Raw genomic sequence first — 22,290 nt, 5'->3', positions numbered from 1 at the left:
TATTGAGGGCCATCTATAAGATAGATGTTCTATGAGATTCAAAGCATTAATATTATTACCTATTAACAAACTACATAAAACCCCTTGCAGTTATGAAAATTCACATTTTAGTGTGAGGAAAGACAAATAGAAAGCATAACATACGTAAAACAAATGAATTCTATATATGTATATGTGCCTGTATATCACATTAGATAGCGTTAAATGACATGAAAAAAAAATAGAGCAGTTCAAAGGGGATTTGTACACCTTTGTAGTTTTGGACGGGGTAGAGCTTTCTGAGAATTTCACATTTGAGAAAAGATCTGAGTGAGTTGAGGGGCGAGTCATGACTATATCTGGGGAAAGATCGTCCCAGACTTAGGGATGTGCATTTAAGGAGGTCTCTGAGGCAGGGGTGGTCTTGGTCAGTTCAAGGAGGATGAAGAGGCCAGTGTGGCTGGAGTGAGTGAGTGAGGCTGAAAGCAGGAGATGAGGGCTAAGAAACCATGGAAACAGACTGCACAGGATCTTATAAGACAGTGGGAGGACTTTGGCTTTTCCTCTGAGTAAGATGGGGAGGGTTTCCAGACGAGGAGGGACACTTTCTGACTTACAGATTAAACGTATCTCTCTGGCTGCTGTGTGGAGGCAGGGGAGCAAGGGTGGAAGCAAGAACCCTGGGAAAGTTGTTACAGTAATTGAAGTGTTACGTGGTGCGGCTTGGGCCAGAGTGCTCGATAGTAGCAGCGGTGGTAAGAACTGGGCAGGATTTTCAAAGTAGGACCAATAGGCTTTCCTGATAGGTTGGGTATGGGGTGGGGGCCAGAGAGAGAGAGAGGTCAAGAATGATGCCCAGGTTTTTGGCCAGAGCAACTGGAAGCTAGACTAAATTCAGTTTTGTCTGGAACTCCTACCCCAAACATCTTAATTCCCTAAAGTCACTGGAACGGCCCAGCAGCCCTGAACTTTGCAGACAGCTGCTCAGAGTTGTCATCCATCCTTCCCTGGAGAGTGTCGGATCCCTCCCCTAGATGGACGCCCCCTTTTCTCTCACATCTGTGCACAGAAGCTTGCTCATTGTGCCTTCAGCTCAATGTCAGCCCTCAGCTTTTATTGCATCCATGACACGCAGTCCCAGCGCGTCCTGGGCCTTCCTCTAGAGATCGGCCTGAGCCTTGGCACGCTGTTTGAGGTATCCTTCCGACCCTAGCCTTTGTTCACACTCCGGATTCGAGTTGGGCTGGTTATTATTTTTTCTCATAGAAGTTTCTCGTCATTCTAGTCCAGAGCAGTTGAGGTCATTCAGTAGTCCCTGGATCTCTGTTGGCCCCGGGAGCCTGGCCAAGGGCCACTTTAAGTAACAGTGCCGTTTATTCAACTTCTTCCTGAATTTTTAATATTCTAACTGACAGCGGCTTTGGGCTGGGCTGGTTCAGTGGAAAGGCCATTCCGTCAAGAAGCTGTAGCTGTTACGAAAGACGGCTCACCCTCCCTTGCATGTGTGGTTATGCCGGCACGGGTATCGGGTGCTACAGGGCTTTGGGGAATGTCTGGAAAGTCAGTGGCAGAACAGTTGTCTCCGGCTGGCCTGCTTTGACCCAGTCTCTCACCCCACACAAGCCTCTCAGCGAGTAACAAGAAAGGGTCAGGCATCTCATGTTTCTTCCCTTGATGAGAGTCAGGGTACCAGTGTGATGGCATTTCTCCCCACCGTCCGTTGCTGGGAGACCCGGCTCGTGTGTGCATTGTGTCCTCCAGTCCATAAACCTATGTGTACTTGGAAAGCAAAGTTTCTTGCAGGAGGGAACGTAAATGAACTCTCAGCTCTTTCTTCAGGAGTTGCAGTCGCCAGCTTCTCCCTAAAAGCCAGCTCTCTAAATTCACAGACACCCACATAAACTCGAGATCCTAGTGGTCTTGCCCTTCCCTGTCCCTGCCCTTCCCCACTGGGTGGCTGCTCCCCCGTGGTGCATGCTGGGTAGGCTGTCAGCGGCAGCGGAAGTGAAAGGCTCCTCAGGTATGGGAGCGGAACAGCAGCAATGCTACGGGCCTCCCCGTGGGGAATTGATAATGGTGTAAATGCGGGCGGTGCGGTGGGTGTGGTTTCGGCAGAGCTTTTGGACAAAGTCGTCCAAACCGAAAACTGCTTCTAGGGGAGCAAAGACTTCTCTGGTGGTCTCCTAAGGCCCCTGCAACTCGCAGCCGAGCCCTCAGTTCAGTTTAGTTCAGTTGCTCAGTTGTGTCTGACTCTTTGCGACCCCATGAATCGCAGCACGCCAGGCCTCCCTGTCCATCACCAACTTCCGGAGTTCACTGAGACTCACGTCCATTGAGTCAGAGATGCCATCCAGCCATCTCATCCTCTGTTGTCCCCTTCTCCTCCTGCCCCCAATCCCTCCCAGCATCAGAGTCTTTTCCAATGAGTCAACTCTTCACATGAGGTGGCCAAAGTACTGGAGTTTCAACTTCAGCATCATTCCCTCCAAAGAAATCCCAGGGCTGATCTCCTTCAGAATGGACTGGTTGGATCTCCTTGCAGTCCAAGGGACTCTCAAGAGTCTTCTCCAACAGTACAGTTCAGAAGCATCAATTCTTTGGCACTCAGCTTTCTTCACAGTCCAACACTCACATCCATACATGACCACTGGAAAAACCATAGCCTTGACCAGACGGACCTTTGTTGGCAAAGTAATGTCTCTGCTTTTCAATATGCTATCTAGGTTGGTCATAAGTTTTCTTCCAAGGAGTAAGCGTCTTTTAATTTCATGGCTGCAGTCACCATCTGCAGTGATTTTGGAGCCCCCCCAAAAAAAGTCTGCCACTGTTTCCACTGTTTCCCCATCTATTTCCCATGAAGTGATGGGACCAGATGCCATGATCTTTTCTGAATGCTGAGCTTTAAGCCAACTTTTTCACTCTCCACTTTCCCTGGTCCTGTTAATTTCTTCATATACACCTCCTGTGAGATCTAATTAGAGGACTCAGTAAGAGAGGTTGGGGGCAGGAGCTGAAGGCCGAAGACCCCCACATTACCTTCTAGAAACACCTCGTGACGAGATGCCGAACTAAATCAGCTTGGGCAAAACTTGGGGGTGCTGATTCAACACAGCTCATAGTACACGAGGGAATTTATCTTTCATCACCATGTAATCAAATGAAAGGGCAAGAAGCTGCTTTTTTCTCAGTTTTCTGAAAGGGGTTGCAACAAAACCTGTTAGGAAGCCTTCACTCTTGCATGGGTTGTTTGGACTAGGTGGGATCAGAGGAAGGGGCGTGTGACTTCCCCGAGGGGAGCGTGGGCTCTGGCGGCAGCATGAGAGGTGACAGCCAAGGCTGCTGGAGCTTGCCTCTGGAACGTGAGTGGAAAGAAGCACTTCTGAGCCCTCTTCCTGCAGAACTGCAGCTTTTTTGTGAGCGTGTGCTCCTGGGGTCTAATTGGTATGAACTTTAGCACCTTGGAATGTCCTCTGCTAGGTACCATGTAAAGGGTCGTTTACTTCACATTGATGATGGGCCAAGTACAAAGGCTTTCCATGTATGAGGCTTACAAGTTACTATATATTTACAATTACCTAATATTGTTAAGAACGAAAACCAAGTGGTCTACTAATGTGCATTGAGTTCTTTTGTTCTTATACAAAAGTGATTGTCTTTTGTATATATTTGCAAACAAGAGAAAACTTCTAGAAGGGTGCCCACAGAAATGATACAGCAGTTTTCTTTAGGAGACTGAGAGAAGCCTCAACTCAGGCAGTATGATGTGGGAGAGATATTTTTCATTTAGTACACTTTTGTTCTGTTTGAATTCTTTTAACCATGTGGGATGTATTCCTGTTTCAATTTAAAAAATATTTGTTTTTAAAGAGAATGAAATGAAAACGCTGTAGCCCAAGACAACCTTGTGGATCAGATGCCTTGGGCTGAGTCCTAGAGGACAAGTCCAGAGTAACACAGTGGACAGAGGACCAGGGGACAGGGTGGAGGGGGGGACCTTTGAGGAGATCTATTTTGCCACAAATGAGCTTGCTATCTTGGTGACTGAACAACAGCTCTAATCTCAAATTCAAAGAACTGGAAATGGCAGTTAAAGTTCACCTGATGTGAACCAGTATCAAACTAAAGTAAGAAATACGAAATTGCACCTGTAACTTGCCCTCTGTGCCACTATATTGTCATTCTGATCCCCAAGTTACCAGCCAGATAGACAAGGGGTCCTCACTCTCATACTGCTGGTTCCTTCCCAGCTGGTGAGAAACTATGATGAGATTGTCACTGTTACAGGCAGTCAGGAAACTGGCCCAGCCACCTGGTCCTCAAATAGGGAGACAGAAGTCACTGCTATCATTGTGAGGGGTCCAAGACTAATGAGACCCCAAACCTGCCATGCCAAGGAATCCTGCATCTTACAGAGATAAGGCATGACCCATGAACCTTAAATAGAGGCTCTACTGTGTAAAGACCATCAGAGGAATAGATCCAGGGTTACAGGATTTCAGGGAAGAGGATGACACTAGCCAGGAGGTAGTCCAAACAATTATAAAGGACTTTGCTTGGCACTTAGAATGTTCGTAGAGGGAAGGAAGAGGAGGAGAAGCAGGCTGAAAGTCACAGGGAGGGTCCTGAGTTCCATTCTGGGTAAGCAACACGTACCACTTTAGTTCTGAGCACAGGATTAGCCAGAACTTGAGTCCTTCAGGAAGATGAACCTGGCAGCAGAGTGGAGGTAAAGAGATGAAGGACCTAAGCCTGGGAGATGGATTTGTGGGCTCTGGGATTAGTCCTTCAGCTGAGAGCTAATGAGAGTCAAGGAGAAAGAAAGAAGTGGAGACATTCACGACCAATTCTGCAAAGGACACAGAAAAGAAGTGATGATTGATTGGGGAGCCCAACTGGTGGAGTTCTGAGGCTGATTGGCTAAGAGGAAAGGGATAGAATAAGTGGAATTGGTGGCACCGATGCTAAGGAAGAGGATGAGTCAGCACAGGATATTTTGGGGTACTGGTACCCATGTACAGAAGTCTGAGGCTGGAGCTCGGGAGGGAAGCTGGAGATTTTTGTGGGGAGTGAGCTTTGTAGTGGAAGTGGTTGAATCTCAGATATTAGATGATTTTTCAATTAGGGGTTTTTGAAAGAAAACAAAATGATCAAGCTGGATAAGCTAAAGAAAGGTGATGGCAGAACAATAAGGAAAGAATGGAGTGACCGAATTTTGGTTATTGCAGTTTAACACAGGAGTTTGTGATACCACCCGCCACCCCACACACACACAGAAAGGTGAAGAAAATTAGATGAGAAAGGCTATTTTTTATAGCAGCTATGTGGTCACTGATGACTTTTAAAGAGAACTGTTTTAGAGAGATATAAGGCGTGTGTGTTGTTAGTTGCTCTGTCATGTCCGACTCTTTGCAACCCCAGGGACTGGGGCCTGCCAGGCTCCTCTGTCCACGGAATTCTCCAGACAAGAATACCAGAGTGGGTTGCCATTCCCTTCTGCAGGGAATCTTCCCGACCCAGGGATTGAACCCAGGTCTCCCGCATTGTGGGCAAATTCTTTACTGTGGCCACCAATGATTTAAAGCATAGTTTGCAAATTTCATGGCTATAGGGTGAATCCAGAAGAGGTATTTCATTTCATTCTCAGTGTTTAAAAATCAAATTAAAGGCTAGTATTTAGAAATTGTTCAATTTCACTTAAAAACCCCAAATTCCAAACCTACATGAACTGGCCAACTGCAGCCCTCATGCCTCTTGGTTGGATGATGGCTGGATGTTGGCCCTGTGTCTGGAATGTGGAATGGGGACTGTGAGAGGTGGCCATGGGGTGGTGGGAATCTCCAGGCAATCTCCAGGTTGCCCCAGCTACACCCAACCTCATTCTGACATTTCTGCTGTCAGTGTGTTTGCACTTGGTTACGGCTCGTGCAAGGCTTTCCAGACGGCACTGGTAGTAAAGAAGCAGCCTGCCAATGCAGGAGACGTAGAGACTCAGGTTCGATCCTTGGGTCAGGAAGATCCCCTGGAGGAGGGCATGGCAACCCACTCCAGTGTTCTTCCTGGAGAATCCCCATGAACAGAAGAGCCTGGCGGGCTACAGTCCATAGGGTCAGAAAGAGTCAGACCTGACTGAAGGGACTTAGTGTACAAGGCATGTGAAACTGATGAGGAAATAGAAGTCATTTACTCTTTCAAGTAGACCACTCCTTCGAAAGCTTGGAGATGACACACTGAAGAGAAAAGGATGGTTAATCAGGGTAGTCAGGAGGAGAATGGGTGTGTTAGGGTGAGGGAGACGCATGCTCCATTTGGTGTTACCCAAGAGGAAAAATTGAAGTAAAGAATAAGAGACTGAAGAGGTGGGAGAGGAAGTGATTGATAAAACCAAAATTATATGTGGGAACTGAGGAATAAGCAAGCTGGGGAGGAAAAGGAACCTCTCTACTATTGAAATAGGAGAAGCCACATACAGAAATAGCAAGGAGGAGAGGAGGGAGTCTGGAAGAAGAGCTGGGATTCATGCTATGTGTGGGTGGGCTAATAAAACTGGGCTGAGTTCAGGGCCAGACCAGCAAGTGGGTGGAACTGGAGGGGCAGAGAGGGGTGATTCTCAGGGCAGGGAAATAGTTTGGCAGTCTTCAAGTGGTTATTCCTTAAATATTTGTCCAGTAGTCATGTTTTTGAAGTGGCAAAGAGAAGCTGATTTTCTCTTTTAAAATTGCATGCCTATGTTTATATTTAGAAATTGGAGTTCATTGCAGGCCCGTATGTACCATAACATTTACACTTAGTTGAAATCGTCTCTCACTTCACATATTTTCTGTAGTGATAGGTACTCTTATTTACTAAGTACAGGAAAAACTACATGAATAGTAGGAAAATATTGTTCAAAATGTATTTAAAAGTTTCTTTTTTCTGACTTGCTGCTGCTGCTGCTAAGTCGCTTCAGTCGTGTCCAACTCTGTGCAACCCCATAGACAGCAGCCCACCAGGCTCCCCCGTCCCTGGGATTCTCCAGGTAAGAACACTGGAGTGGGTTGCCATTTCCTTTTCTGACTTACATAATGGTAAAACACATCTCAGTTTTCTTTAGTTCTCTTTCACTCTGTCCTTTCTTTGAGATTTTTTTTTTTTTTCCTGAGCCAGACAACTTCATAGAAGTCTTAGGTCAGTGCTTTAAACTGAGATAACCATGTGGGTCACTGATAAAAGCTACAATCTGCATCTTGCCGTTCCAGCATTCCGTTGGTCACTTGGTGCTGGCCTCAGCTGTTCTATCAGCTGATCTCAAGATCTGTGGCTCTTTGGGCAAACCATCTAACTTCTTAAAGCAAACTGTAGCAAATGGGCAGTGCCTTACAGAATGCTTGAATACAGTATACATGTTGGTGTATACATGAGCTTCCCTGGTGGCCCAGCGGTAACGAATCTGCCTGCCTGTGCATGAGATGCAGGTTGGATTCCTGGGTTGGGAAGATCCCCTGGGGGAGGAAATGGCAACCCATTCCAGTATTCTTGCCTGAAAAATCCCATGGACATAGGAGCCTGGTAGGCTATAGTTCATGGGGTTGTACAGAGTTGGAGACGACTAAGCAACTAAACAGCAACGGCATGTTGGTGAGAGTCGGGCGTGGGCTTCTGTCTGGTCAGTTATGTGAAAAGTTTCGTGCAGAAAGCTGAATTCACTGGCATCGTGTTGCAGACTTATTCTTGTGCTGGTTCAGTGCACTTTCCTCATGAATTGGTACCTATAATAGGCGCTTGGTTCTTCTTGTGGATTTGGGTAGGATTTAGGCTGCAATATGGAATCAATTTGTGGGGGATGTTATAGAAGATGTGAAAGTAGATCTATTCAAGGCAAACAAAAGGACCACCTAGACTCAGAGAGGACTTGCCAATTTGTGGCTGAGAGATAAAGGGAGAGACCAGAATGATTTTCTGGAGGCCAGCAGGGCGTTGCAGTGATGGTTGCTGTGGGCTTACGTTGGGCAAGTGGGGTCAGAGTTGAGTGTGGACTGATGGTGGCTTGGAGGCAGTGGGGAAGCAGAGGAAGTGAAGGAAACTCTAATTGGATTTCAGAAGTCTAGTCATTTTAGTGAAATGCTTGTTTTAATGAAATACCCTTATGTTGCTTTTAAAAATGCAGCCGTATAAAATTATAATTAAAAATTCATTTCCATGATGTGTGAATTGCTTGGAGAATTGACTGTCACTATAAGCTTCGTGTGACTAAGAACACTTTCTGTTTCCCAGTTGTCTTTGGGAATCCAAATTGCAGTGCATTTGTGGCAATCTTCAAAATAATAGATTTCTCACGTGACTGCACATGATACATCCCTTTATTTTTCATTTTAGTTTTTCTGAGTTACGCTAGTCATATTGCTGAGCACTGGCAACTTATGTGCATATAGTTAGGTGTCGTTAAAATGATTTGGTGAGCGTTCATGAAGGGATAAACACTAGCATTATTATGATTGTGACTGTTCCTCAATCTACCTGAGTTTTGGTTCCTTTCTTTTAAACTGTGGTGGGGGGAGAGTGGGGGTGGAATGGGCCAGATGATCTCTAAAACACTTTCCCTTTTAAATGTCAGAGAACATGACTATAAGCTAGGATGGTAGTTAGGACAGAGTTTGAATGCTGAAAGATAAACTGAGGCTTATTAAAATGCTTAAAAGTTTATTTGAGCGAATATGGGCTCTGATCAGGCAGAGACAAACCAGAGGTAGTTAAGAGTTAGAAGCAAGACTTTGGTAGAGGAGACTTAGAAGGAGAGGAAGGAAATTATATGTTGCCTCATTCAGGAAAGTCTAGTTGGTTGGTTGTGACTGGTTCTGTTTGGTTTCGATTTCTTAACTTTGAGGCTTAGATTTTGGTTTGCTTACGTAGGTGCCAAACATTAGCACTGCATTAAAACATTCGAGTCACCTCAGTCTAACGGCCTCCTCACTTAACTAATTTAAAGAATGATGAGAGTAAGAAGGCTGTGGCATGAATGTCTTAGTTTTGTTAGGAGAGCTAGGTCATTTGTAGCATTACCTCAAAAACTCATGGTCAGTTGCATGTTTAAAGCTCCTTATGGCTAAAATATACATATTTTGGCTACATGGTAGAGCTGTTTAGAGAACACAGGGAGGCCTTGTATAATCAGTGCATACAATATATTATTTATTCTTATTTTGTAGGATTTAGGAGATGATGTTACTACTTTAGTTGATTCTGGAGCTTATGGTTTTTGCCTCTTTGTTTCCCAGTGTTCTGGGATGCCACCACTGTTCAGGATCTGGCATCCAGGCCCCATGAACAAGATTCTCTTTCCTGAAATGACTCCACTCTGACCCCTGCAGGAACTGAAATTTTGCAGGGAAATTCTTAAGGAATTTTGTGGGTTCCCATCATGGTGGTTTTACCTATTTCCCTTGTCATTTGGGAACAGTCAGCCGCTAAGCGCTGTTGACCTTCTATTGATCACTGTTGTACTGTAGGCCATCGTGGGGAGCTCTGCAAGAAAGAAACTATCTCTGACTCCACCTCCCCATTCCAGCAGCCAGAATCCCATTTTCCCAAATCAGTATTACTCTTCTCCACAGAAAGGGTATCATCTGGGGCTTCTCTATCAGGTACCTACTGAATTTCTTGATTGGCTATCTGTAATTCTAGCTTGTTAGCCAAACTTTCTTTCTATATGGTTCCATCTGGGCATCTCTGCACTGGAATGTGGCTGCAGTTACTAAAAGTGGTAAGGTATGACTGCTGAACTCTTGCTTCCTGATATTTAGCTACCAGGCCTGCACTCATCTCACACGCTAGTAAAGTAATGCTCAAAATTCTCCAAGCCAGGCTTTAGCAATACGTGAACTGTGAACTTCCAGATGTTCAAGCTGGTTTTAGAAAAGGCAGAGGAACCAGAGACCAAATTGCCAACATCCGCTGGATCATTGAAAAAGCAAGAGAGTTCCAGAAAAACATCTATTTCTGCTTTATTGACTATGCCAAAGCCTTTGACTGTGTGGATCACAATCAACTATGGAAAATTCTGAAAGAGATGGGAATACCAGACCACCTGACCTGCCTCTTGAGAAACTTATATGCAAGACAGGAAGCAACAGTTAGAACTGGACATGGAACAACAGACTGGTTCCAAAAGGAGTACGTCAAGGCTGTATATTGTCACCCTGCTTATTTAACTTATGTGCAGAGTACATCATGAGAAATGCTGGGCTGGAAGAAGCACAAGCTGGAATCAAGATTGCCAGGAGAAATATCAGTAACTTCAGATATGCAGATGACACCACCCTTATGGCAGAAAGTGAAGAGGAACTAAAAAGCCTCTTGATGAAGGTGAAAGAGAAGAGTGGAAAAGCTGGCTTAAAGCTCAACATTCAGAAAACGAAGATCATGGTATCTGGTCCCATCACTTCATTGGAAATAGATGGGGAAACAGTGGAAACAATGTCAGACTTTATTTTTTTGGCTCCAAAATCACTGCATATGGTGATTGCAGCCATGAAATTAAAAGACGCTTACTCCTTGGAAGGAAAGTTATGACCAACCTAGATAGCATATTCAAAAGCAGAGACATTACTTTGCTAACAAAGGTCCATCTAGTCAAGGCTATGGTTTTTCCAGTGGTCATGTATGGATGTGAGAGTTGGACTGTGAAGAAGGCTAAGTGCTGAAGAATTGATGCTTTTGAACTGTGGTGTTGGAGAAGACTCTTGAGAGTCCCTTGGACTGCAAGGAGATCCAACCAGTCCATTCTGAAGGAGATCAGCCCTGGGATTTCTTTGGAAGGAACGATGTTAAAGCTGAAACTCCAGTACTTTGGCCACCTCATGCAAAGAGTTGACTCATTGGAAAAGACTCTGATGCTGGGAGGGATTGGGGGCAGGAGGAGAAGGGGACGACAGAGGATGAGATGGCTGGATGGCATCACTGACTCGATGGACGTGAGTCTGGGTGAACTCAGGGAGTTGGTGATGGACAGGGAGGCCTGGCGTGCTGTGATTCATGGGGTAGCAAAGAGTTGGACACGACTGAGCGACTGAACTGAATTAAACTTCTAAAACCTCATTCCTTTTAGATATATTGAAACTTTTTTGTGTGTACTATTATTTTCCTTTCTTTTTTTTTTTTTTGGTTGATGTTTTTATGCTGCAAGGATAATTTTTATCAACAAAGTTAACTTATCATAGTTTTTAATGGTTTATACCTAATTTCCAAATGTATACTAGTCAGCTTCAGTTCAGTTCAGTTTAGTCGCTCATTGTGTCTGACTCTGTGCGACCCCAGAAATGGCAGCCCACCAGGCTCTGCTGTCCCTGGGATTCTCCAGGCAAGAACACTGGAGTGGGTTGCCATTTCCTTCTCCAATGCATGAAAGTGAAAAGTGAAAGTGAAGTCGCTCAGTTGTGTCTGACTCTTAGCGACCCCATGGACTGCAGCCTACCAGGCTCCTCCGTCCATGGGATTTTCCTGGCAAGAGTACTGGAGTGGGGTGCTATCGCCTTCTCTGGGGGACCCTTGTTAAAGTCTATTAAATTTGTTACAATATTGCTTCTTTTTTTTATGCTTTGGGTTTTTGGCCTTCAGACATTTGGGATCTTAGTTCCCCTGGCCAAGGATTGAACCCACACCCCCTGCACTGGAAGGCAAAGTCTTAACCACTGGACAGCTAGGGAAGTCCCTATTAAGTTGTTTATAATATTAATTACCATATATCTCTGTTATATTAGTGTATAGCGATTAACATTAAAATTTTCTCTGAGTTTTCTTGGTAGAAAAGAAAAACATGTATTTATGTATATACAGGTATATATATATATATGTAGACAGCTATAGGGAGAGGGAGTAAAGTCTATGTTAATAAAATGTGTATATTCTTACACATTTAAACAAATTTAATATGGTAAATTTGATGAGGATTTTTTCACTAACTTAAAAAGTCAGATTGTAATTAAAAGAAAAATAGTTGAAATCACTATAATTCAATTCCATAGTGTTTGAAAAGTAGATTATTTAAAGTACTGAGTCATATCCCACCCCACCTCTGCCCTCTTCATGGATAGGTCTTAAATGCTGATCTGAAGATGATCTCAGCCATTTGTAGAAAAGCTTATTGGTCAAAAGGCCCCAAACATGTGCATGCGTGTGTGTGCTAAGTTGCTTCAGCTGTGTCTGACTCTGTGTGACCCTATGGACAGTGGCCCACCAGGCTCCTGAGTCCATGGGATTCTCCAGGCAACAGTGGGTTGCCATGCCCTCCTCCAGGGGATCTTCCTGACCCAGGGATTGAACCCATATGTCTCTTGCATTGGCAGGTGGCATTTTTTTAAACCTCTAGCGCCTCCTGGGAAGTCCCAAATACACGCATACAGTATATTTCATATTTCTATTCCATTTTGAATGTTGTCATTTTTATCTCCACCTCTAGATTCTAAGCTCCTCCTGGGTGGAGACCCCTCTTCTGGTTCTCTCCTATCTTTTCAGGGAATTGGTCACAGTCAGGCCCATTATATGTTCACTAATTAGTGGCGGACAATCAAAAGTGCCTTGAGACCCCAAGAGGAGGCGCCCATGAGTAAACAGAGGAAAAAATGAAGAAGACAGAGATGCCTGGCAGGAGAGGCTGACTAAACCGGATGGGAACTGGCCTTGCAGCCTCATCGTCTGCTCATAGGGCTTCTTATTCAGGCTCCAGTAGCCTCAGATGTGGAGACTACAGCGCTTAATGCTGTCGCCCCTTCCTTTCACCGTGAATGGAATGGGGACACTCGCTGGGGTCACAAGGCATTAGTGATCTGTCATGACTCCAGGCTGGGGTGGATGTCCAGGCAGATTTTTTTTTTTTTTTTGAATGAACAGACAGGCTGTCTCCTGAGATCCGACCGTGCCTAGAACTTGGAGGAGATTCAGCTGGCTTTGGTTCAAACCAGACGAACTAAAACAATACCAACAGTAAGGGAAGGAGTCTAGACCTCGCAAGAAATGCTCCTTCACCTTCAGCCTGAAGCCTGTAAATTCTTAGTGTGAGCCTTCTAGCAGCCCGAGTGTCCTTCTGTATTTCCCCCAACTCACCCTGCACAGAAGCATGAATGAAGAGCTTTCGTGGAGATGGGTAACGGTTGAAGATTTCTCAATAATAATACTCAGTGATATTGCACCCATGTCAACGTGTCATAGGTAGAAACAACAGAAGCTTGTTCACAATATAGAGGATTTTTAGTTGTAGAAAATTAGAGAACTCCTTGGAAAACTCCTAACACTGCTGTTTACTGAGTGTTGACCAGGCCCAGATTGTGAGGCCCATCTAATTGTCTCAACTCATTTGGGTGGAAAACATAATGTCTCTGAGTCCAACTCTTTGTGACCCTATGGACTGTAAGCTGTCAGGCTCCTCTCTCCATGCAAGAATACTGGAGTGGGTAGCCATTCTCTTCTCCAGGGGATCTTCCTGCCCCAAGAATCAAACCTGGGTCTCTTGCATTGCAGACAGATTCTTCCCGTCTGAAGCACTAGGGAAGCCCAAGAACGAACTAGAATGGAGTCGAGAAGTGGCAAGGGTGTTGTCCATGTTTGTTAGTGCTTTGGAAGCAGGTGGTCTGCTGAGTCTAGCAGCAGCTCAGCGTGGTTCTTTGGGCCCGGTGTCTAATCCTCTGTGCACTCTCCAGGCCTCTTTTGGGTCAGGGCATGAGCAGTAGTCTGAAGCATAGCAGCTAGCTAATTCCATGGCTTCTCCATCTCTTTCTGTCTCTGTCTCCCTCTATTACTGCCTCTGTCTCTCTCAAACACACACTGACATTTGTATGAGGGAGGGCAAAATGGAACACAGAATGCAGTTTAACTTTCAGAAGTTTAAACGATAAGCTCTTTGTTAGTGAAAAGCAAACAAAACAAACTGGCCAAGGGGTCAGCATGCTCTGGAATGCAGAATTGTTTGTCGCCAGTCAAACAGCCGCCTGATGCTGGGTTTACATAATGTTTCAGCAAACCGAAACAATGAGGACATTTACCATTAACTCAAGGCCTGAGCCATAAAATCAGAATGGGGAAAGATGAGGGTCACTGACTCTGTTCTTTAAGGCCCTCTGCAAATAGCTCTGCCCAGGGCAAAGGAGCTCCTTAGACCAAACGGTCCAAATTTATTAAACACCTAGTCTTTTGCCCGAGACTCTGAATAGGAAGATGGAAGACCCCAGTCCCTTCATAGGGCCAGGGCCATGCTGATGTCTAGCTGGCAGACAGAGAACCAAATAATGATGAGGTGATGCTGTTAAAGTGAGTTTCATTTGAGACAAAACTCCCTGTGTGAGAACCGAAGGGAGAGCCCAAGTTCTCACAGGTCGGAAAAGGGGCCCAGAGAGATAGCATTTGAATTGAAACCAGCAGGAAGAGTAGAAGTTTTTCAGGACTGCCTGGAGGTGTGATGGGGTAGGAGGCGAGGTACATGTTAGAAAAAAGGTTAAATAACTGCAAGGCATGAGGGGCCTGGATTATTCCAGAAATGACCAAGAATGACTTAGTGTTGTCCAGTGTGAGGAGTGTCAGGAGAAGGGGTGGGGAGGGTGGTAGTCAGGTTAAGAAGGGTCTTGTGTGCATGTGAGGCCAGGTGCTGTGTGGGGAGGGATGCTGGGGACATCTTTTGAGCTGGCTTGGCCACAATTGCTTCTTGGCCATGGCCCTGAGGAGTACAGGTGGGAAGGAGTAGCTGGAGGGATAAAGTGGTCCTGTGAGGGGAGGGGAGGGCACTTCTGCGGTGGTTGTTCCGAATAGACACACTGAGGAGTCGCCAGGCCCAGGTAAACTGAGACCCGCACAGATAGTGGCGGGATTCATGAGGGGGTCGGTGGATGGCAGGAGTGGGCTGGATGGTCAGCGCCAGCTCCAGGCAAACTCCAGGGCTCACGAATGGCTCTGGGGGGCTCCAGGGTCTCACCTGCCTTTTGAGGGCCATTCTCAATGCTGAGACATAGCGTCACTACCGACCTGGATTTGTGTCAGCTCTGAGGAGTGTCTCTGAGGTCCTGCTTCGTTGCAAGTGTCTGGAGCACAGCAGTGGGTCTTAATACTTGGTGATTGAACCGAGTTGATGATATTGGTACTAATAGAGGAGCTGGGGTGCAGCCCTGGCACCTTCACACAAAACTCCATCCAGGTGGTGAGAGAAGCAATTAACAAAAGAAACACAATGCATAGAAAGCTAGAAGGTGAAATACACCGGAAGGAAACAATAAGGCAGAGAGCGTGGTTTGCGATTTTAAATAAGATGAGCAAAGACCTGGAGGTGGGGAGTACCCCTTTGGATCTGCGGGAGATAAGCATTCCGGGAAGAGGAGAGAGGGCCAGAGTGTGGACTGGGTGTGTGCTTAGTTTGTTGGGAAGCCCCAAGGAGGCCAGCATGGCTGCAGCGAGGTCTGCGAGGTGGAGAAGTGGGGTGAGGGCAGGTGTGTGCTGGGGGGGCTGCCACTGTCCTCAGTCTGAGCGAGGTGGGAAGTCCCACGGATTCTCCTGTGCTGTGTCCCTTTCTCCCCTCCTGCCCCTTCCCGTCACGATCACCACTCACCAGTGCACGTCTTATAGACAGCTGGCGCAGACACAGGCAGGAGCCAACGCCGCTGAAGCGAGAGGTAGAGGACTGCTCTAGTTTCAGGGCCCGAGAAGCTACAGTAATGGAACACCGCGCGTTAATTCTTAGGATAAGGAGGACGACTGGAGTGTGGACTAGTATCAGGCGATATTCGTTGCTCTTGATTTGCTTAGGTGTGATTTTTCTACTAAGGTTACAGAGGAGAATGTCTTCATTCTGAAAAGACACATACTGAACTATTTAGGGGGTGCAGTGTCTTTGATAACAGCAACTTACTTTCAAATGGCTCAGCACACACACACATAGCCACAGTGGAATGGATACAGACAGACAGAATGCCAAAACGTGAACAGCTGCTCCGTCTTGGTGGTGGGGATGCAATTACGAGTTATTCTAGACTATCAGCTTTCACTTTAGAAAATGCTCACGTTAAAAAGTTGGGGGAAACCCCCTCTGCTATGGCCCGTTTCTTTTGACTCTGCCTTTGGTTGCTGTTATTTGTTTTCTTGAGATTCTGCCCAGCCCCCACCGGCAGTTGATTTGCTTTGGGTCAGAAATGCTTGTCTCTGGAGACTTAGACGCAGAGCACAGAGATTCAGGTGAGACGTCAGAGGGGCGGCATCTACCCGCTTTGGGCTGGCAGACCCCAACAGAACAGGCCCGTAGTCAAAGTAAGGCAGGTAGACGCCTGATGATTGTAAGAGACACTCTGCAGGGCAAGAGGAAGACAAAGAAGAAACACAGCCGTGCAGAGGTCATTTCCTCTCTGGAGCGTGTACTTTCCCCCTGATGTCGAGTTTCTAAATTATTCCACTCTTTACCTGCTGTGTGAGTTGACAAAAGGCTAATGTGATTTAGAAACTCAGCAGTCATCCAGAAAGTCTATTTCCAGTCTGGTGGTTACCAGGCTCTGTCAGAGGATTGAGTTCTGGTGTATTAAATCTGAGATTTAATCCAGGGGCCAATATGTCTGTGAATATCAGAAAGCTCAACCCCCCCTTTGCATGGGTCACATCAATTCCATATGGTATTTTCCATGTGGAAACAAGAAATACTGCATCCAGAAAGTTGGGCTTAGCACCTATGGATCTCCTGATTAAATTTCAGTGTATAGTTAGGATGTGAGGATTTATATACACACAACCTCTGCCAGCCACATAAGACAGGAAAAATAAATAACTCCTTATCATTATTATTATTATTAAGAATAGAGCTCTTTAGAGCTCAGAGAAAAGCCAAATGTAGGTGATAATATATAAAGGACTTCCTAAAGAAAAAGTTATTTGCAGCCTATTTGGTTTTTAAAAAGTCTTTTGTTTTGCTGCAGGAATTAAAATAAGAGACACAAATTATTTGAAACTAAGGGAGGAAGTAGAAAATTGGTCACTATTTGTAGATTTGTCTGTTTTTGGTACAGTAGTAATAATAATAGCAACTAGAGCAACAGTTAATATTTTTGAACACTTACCATATGCCAGGTATAGTTAGCACTTTTGAAATTTAATTCTGTGACAAACCTATGAAGTAGCTACTACTATTATCTTAATTTTTAGTAAGCTGAGGGGCAGAGAAGTTAAATAGCTTGTGTGAAGTCAGGTGACCAGCAGTTACCATGGGTAGTATTCAAGCTGTCTCTTGAAGTGAGCTAAATAAAATTTGATCCTATTTTCTTTTGCAAAATCTTAGTTCCCTGACCACGAGTCAAACCCATGGCCCCCTGCAGTGAAAGCATGAAGTCCTAACCATTGGATCACCAGTGAATTCCCAATTCTATCCTATTTTTTAGAGGTATATTTTTGTTTTTACCTTTCTCCATGGTAAGGCTTGTCTGGTCCCTCTGGGGGATATACTGAAAATGCTAGTCCATTACATTCCTAGCAAGCCAGGTCTCTAGGTGGCCAGGTCTCACCAGACTGCGAGCGTGGACCATGGCTCCAAAATTGATGGCAGACTTGGCTCCATGACGGAGAGGGCTTGAACTCGAGCTGAGGGGCTCTGGATTACCTCTCTAGAAATGGGTCAGCCTCGTCACCCAGCATCAGTATCAGTTTTCGTGAATGGTCTGGCACAGGGAGGAATGGGGGTTCCTCATTCTAGGGGGTGCAGAACCGAGGCCCAGCGACTTGGTTGCCCCTTCAAGCCTTTCTTTTGTCACTATGTCTGTCCCTTCATCTTTAGTGTCACACCTTTAGCTGCTTCTTCCTCCCTGGACACGAGCCCCCTCTTGTATTTGGCACACAAATTCATGTAAAAGGAGCCTTAGAATTACTATTTTTGGCAAATTTATTAAGGTGGCCCTAGTGGTAAAGAACCTGCCTGCCAATGCAGGAGACATAAGAGACGTGGGTTCAATCCCTGGGTTGGGAAGATCGTCTGGAAGAGGGCATGGCAACCCACTCCAGTATTCTTGCCTGGAGAATCCCATGGACAGAGGGGCCTGGCAGGCAAATAGCTGGGCATGACTGAAGCAACTTAGCACATTAATATATTGAGAAAGGCAATTTTGTGTATTGGATGCCCGTTACTCATCATCTCAATAAAAAACCCAAATGACTCATTTTCTTCTCGGTGTGGTGGGAAAAAGCAACACTTCTGAATTGAGTCTTAGCAGTAGTCTTCCTGAATTATCACATTGCTTCACAGAGATAAAGGGCTAGGGGAATGACCAGTGGGTTTAAATTATTTCCAGACCTGATTGCAAAGTGCTGTGAATGCTAAATAATAAATAACAGGCTTGCACTGTCACAAAAATCTGATGAAACCTTGTAATGGTTTTAATGTAGTCTTGTGTTTAATTTAGTTATAATGTTCTGTACATTTACAGAAAAATAGGTTATGGTATATTCTATGATTTGAGATGTTTGACAGATCTGAATTATTTTAATCTTGGGATCATCAATATACATAAACTTTAATCTACCTCTGAAATTCCTTTGAGATAATATGAATTCCCTTCCCTGATGTTATTAGAGTTATTGTTCTTAAAAGCAAGTTGAATCACTCCCTTCTTCTTTTTTTTGGTAAAACAATCTTTCTATGTTCCTTTATTGTCAGTAGATAGGATTTCAAGGTACCTGGGATGGGATCCAGTGTTTCATGGTTTGGGCTCTGCTCTCTCTTCATGGTTGACCATTTCCCCAGACGTTATCTCTATTTTAACCTTTCTGAAGTCCCTGTATTTTCCTGCATGTATTCTGACTTGTCCAACTTCCATGGCTTTGCATAAGTGATTTGTTCACTTATCTTGCTTTACTTCCTGGAAAACTCCCAGTGGTCCTTTGAAACCTCTCAGGTATCACCCTCTCTCTGAAGACTTCCTTTATGCGGACCTCCATTCCTTGCTACTCATCTGACAGAGTAGCAGAATCTGTCTGTGTTCACATATTAACCGGCAGTGTTGATCTGAATGCATTAACATGGTTTATTTACAGAATTGTATCCTTCTTTAAAATGGAATTCTGCTTGAACACAAGGACAGCGTCTTCACTGTCCTTCCTTATAGCCTCTTCCACGACCTTTTGACTCCAGTCACTGCTGTGCCAGCTCTCTGCAGTTGTGACCCACTGGGTCCTTGCTTCAACTGCCCCACACAATTCTTGCTTTCTGACCTGGGGCTTTCCTGAGGCTGTTGTTTCCAGAGGCCAAGTTACCATTCTGCCCCGTGCACACACTGGAAGTGGGAGTGAACTAAAACCCCTTGGGGTAAGGTGGGAGCTAGAGGATGAATAATGCCCGTGTCCCATACTATTCAGGGAGACATCAGGGTCTCATTCGACTAGGCATTTCAAAGCACCTCGGGCTCTGGCGCTGTAGTTGCCCGTTTGAGTGACTAGTTCAGTGAAGTGGCTTTGGATCAGCTCAGCTTGCCTTCTTTCCCCGTTTAAATCTGCCCAGTCCTCTACTCCTGTTCCTTGGAATCACATCCCAGGGTAGATGATCTTGTCTTAGGCTCCGCTTTTGGGGAGAACCTAAGCTAAGACAGAGCCCTCATGTAAAACCAGCTTCACTATGTCACACTTTTCTAGATTGAGAGATGCTTGGAAACTATTTGCAAGTCTCAAAAAGTAACCCCTAAATGAAGATGGTACCGAATACAAGTAAGTAGGATAGCATCCACCACATAATAATGCTGCAGTGAATGAAATGTTTTGTGAATTAGGCATTTTTATTCCGTCAGTCAGGAGATGGACTCAGACAATTGCTCAGTTTTATAAAAAATAATTCTCCATAATTTTACAGCTGTGTCTTAAGTTGTAACTGAGTTGTGATGGTCTGATCATTGCTTTATAGATGGTGAGGCCCTGACACAGCAGCTTTCCCTGAGCAAGTGGTGAGGCCCGAGAAGACTCATGTCTTTCCCATAAAAGGGCAGTGCAAGGAGCCTGGGTGTGAAATCCTATACGTATACCAGTGGGCCAGATGGCTTGCTCTGATGTGCGTGACTGTGTGTGTGTGTGCGCACACACATGTATGTATGTGTATTTGTTTCTTTTTTAAAACACACAAATGGGTTCCAATCTAATGATCTTAAATATTACAATCCTTGGATTATGTATTAAAAAATGACATGTTTTGAAAATAAAAAGTATTGGGCAGTGAAATTGGCATCTAGAACCCTGTGCATTTCAAAGGTTTAAATCACAGGATTTTAGGATCTTTTACAGCTAGGGGAAAAAAAAAAAGTTACTCAGGCAGATGGTTAGTAACAGAACCCAGGCTAGAACCTAGGCCTGGGGAGCAGCCTTCTCGTGGTCCTTCTGTTACACCATACTGCCTTCTCTTGATGTTCCTTCTTTTAAACCAGAGGTTGGCAGACTTTTTCTGTAAAGGTCCAGATAGTAAGTAATTTAGGTCTTGCAGGCCAATGGTTGCTGTCCCAGCTGCTCAATTTTTATGTGAGAGCAGCCGTAGAGGATACTGCCGTGAATGAGCATGGCTGGGTTCCAGAGCAGCTTTAGTTACAAACCCCAGTGGTAGGCCTGATTTGTCCCCTGTTTCACAGCATTGGTGTCATGGTAGTTTCTGCCTGATGGTCACCAAAAGGCTACTGAGTCCTAGAGAATTAAAGCCACCCCCCAGCCTGTTGGTGAGCTGGGCGGTTGCATCAGCGCCCACACACGACTGGGCTTCCTTCCAGGTCAGGGTCTGGTCAGACTCTGAGCCAGCAGCTGAGAGAGTGAGCCTGGCACCCGCAGCACTCTGGTTTCCAGAAGGAATCACAAATCCCCTTCCTGTGCAGATAAAGGAACAATTGTACCACGGGAGAACTTACTGGAAAGTAATGCAGGGTCACCAGGAAGGAAAAGGAATTCACTCCTTGGTCAGAGTCCTTCGTCTGGGTTGGGAGTCGCTCAGACTTGGAAAGGTCAGTGAGGATGCATGTCTGACTTTGGCAGGCCTCCAGGGCTCTGCACTCACGGCATGAAGCACAGTGCTTGGCTGGTTTCTGTGCAGCTTCCTTTGGCTGCTCCAGTGACCCCATCCTCTTCACAGCCAGGTATATAATTCCCCCCACTGTTTCACCCCCTCTCCTACGCTTATCGTCTGCCAGTGCTAAGCTTTTCTTCCTGTTCATCAAAATCTCCAATAGACAAAGATGGTCTCCTCTCAGTTTCATCTTCCACAAAACTTGACAGCTTGACTTGTGAGTCCCAGGTCTGAGGACCTACAGGACCAATGTCTTTCCACAGAAGGTCAATGAAAGAAGCATGGATTAAACCCTATGCTTATGTCAGCGATCTGGATGACTATTTCAGTTCGTGTGCATTAATATGTGTGCATGTGTGGGTATGTGTTCACGTGTGTGCCTGTGTGTATATATGTGTGTGTGTATCTGAGTTTGACCTTTCAATCAGGAGTTCAGCTTCCCTTTGGGCCTCTCTGAGCAGGAAAGACCCTTTGGTAGCTTGGTAAGATCCTTTGGTAGCTCTTGGCTGGACTCATGAGTGGGTGTTCCCCAACCATCATTCTCAAGTCTTCACTCCTCTATTGGTTTTCACCCTGTGAATTCATACAGCGGTCTTACAGGTGGGATGATGCTTCCAATGGATTTAATCATCTCATCCTGAAAAGAGTACATGCATCACTTGTTTTGATGATCAACTGGTCAGAACTGCTGCTGGGCATAAGCTCCTAATTGATGTCTAAATCCCTGGGCCTAGAATGACTTAGGAAAACAAGGGGCATTATTAGTAGTTCTCCAAGTAGCACAGTAGCCCCTGGGGAAAGGGTCGCTGGTAGTTCTGTGAGAGGAGCAGAAATGGAGAGGAAGGAAGAAAGGAAAGAATAATTCATAAACAGCCAATTCCTTTAGCACCTGGCTCTGGTTCCTACTGTTGTGAGAAGAATACCAATGGCTTCGATATTCCATTGTTTGTTTCTGGGAAGCATTTGCTTACTGTGCGGAGCGGCCTGGATCTCAGACTGGCAACAGGGCAGAGAATGTGGTCGATATGAAAGGAAAACTCCAGGAAAAATGCTTTAAATCACATTAGTTTTTCTTTTATAACCCACTTTGAAATTCTTCTTATTAAATCTCTGGTTGATTTTTAGTTACACTCGTTTCCTCTGCAGAGTGGCATAGTCTTAAAGGTATAAGTTTTTCTGTTCTCCTCACATTATTGCTATTTTGTTAGTTTCTTTAATGGCCTACTTTGTTTTGGTGAAATCTTTTTCATCCTTCGTAACAAATGCTGAGGAATGATTAATGAATACAAACGAAAAAACAG

Source organism: Bubalus bubalis, chromosome 19 (assembly GCF_019923935.1).
Source record: "Bubalus bubalis isolate 160015118507 breed Murrah chromosome 19, NDDB_SH_1, whole genome shotgun sequence".
NCBI classification, from domain to species: domain Eukaryota; kingdom Metazoa; phylum Chordata; class Mammalia; order Artiodactyla; family Bovidae; genus Bubalus; species Bubalus bubalis.
This window is presented reverse-complemented; position numbering follows the sequence as displayed.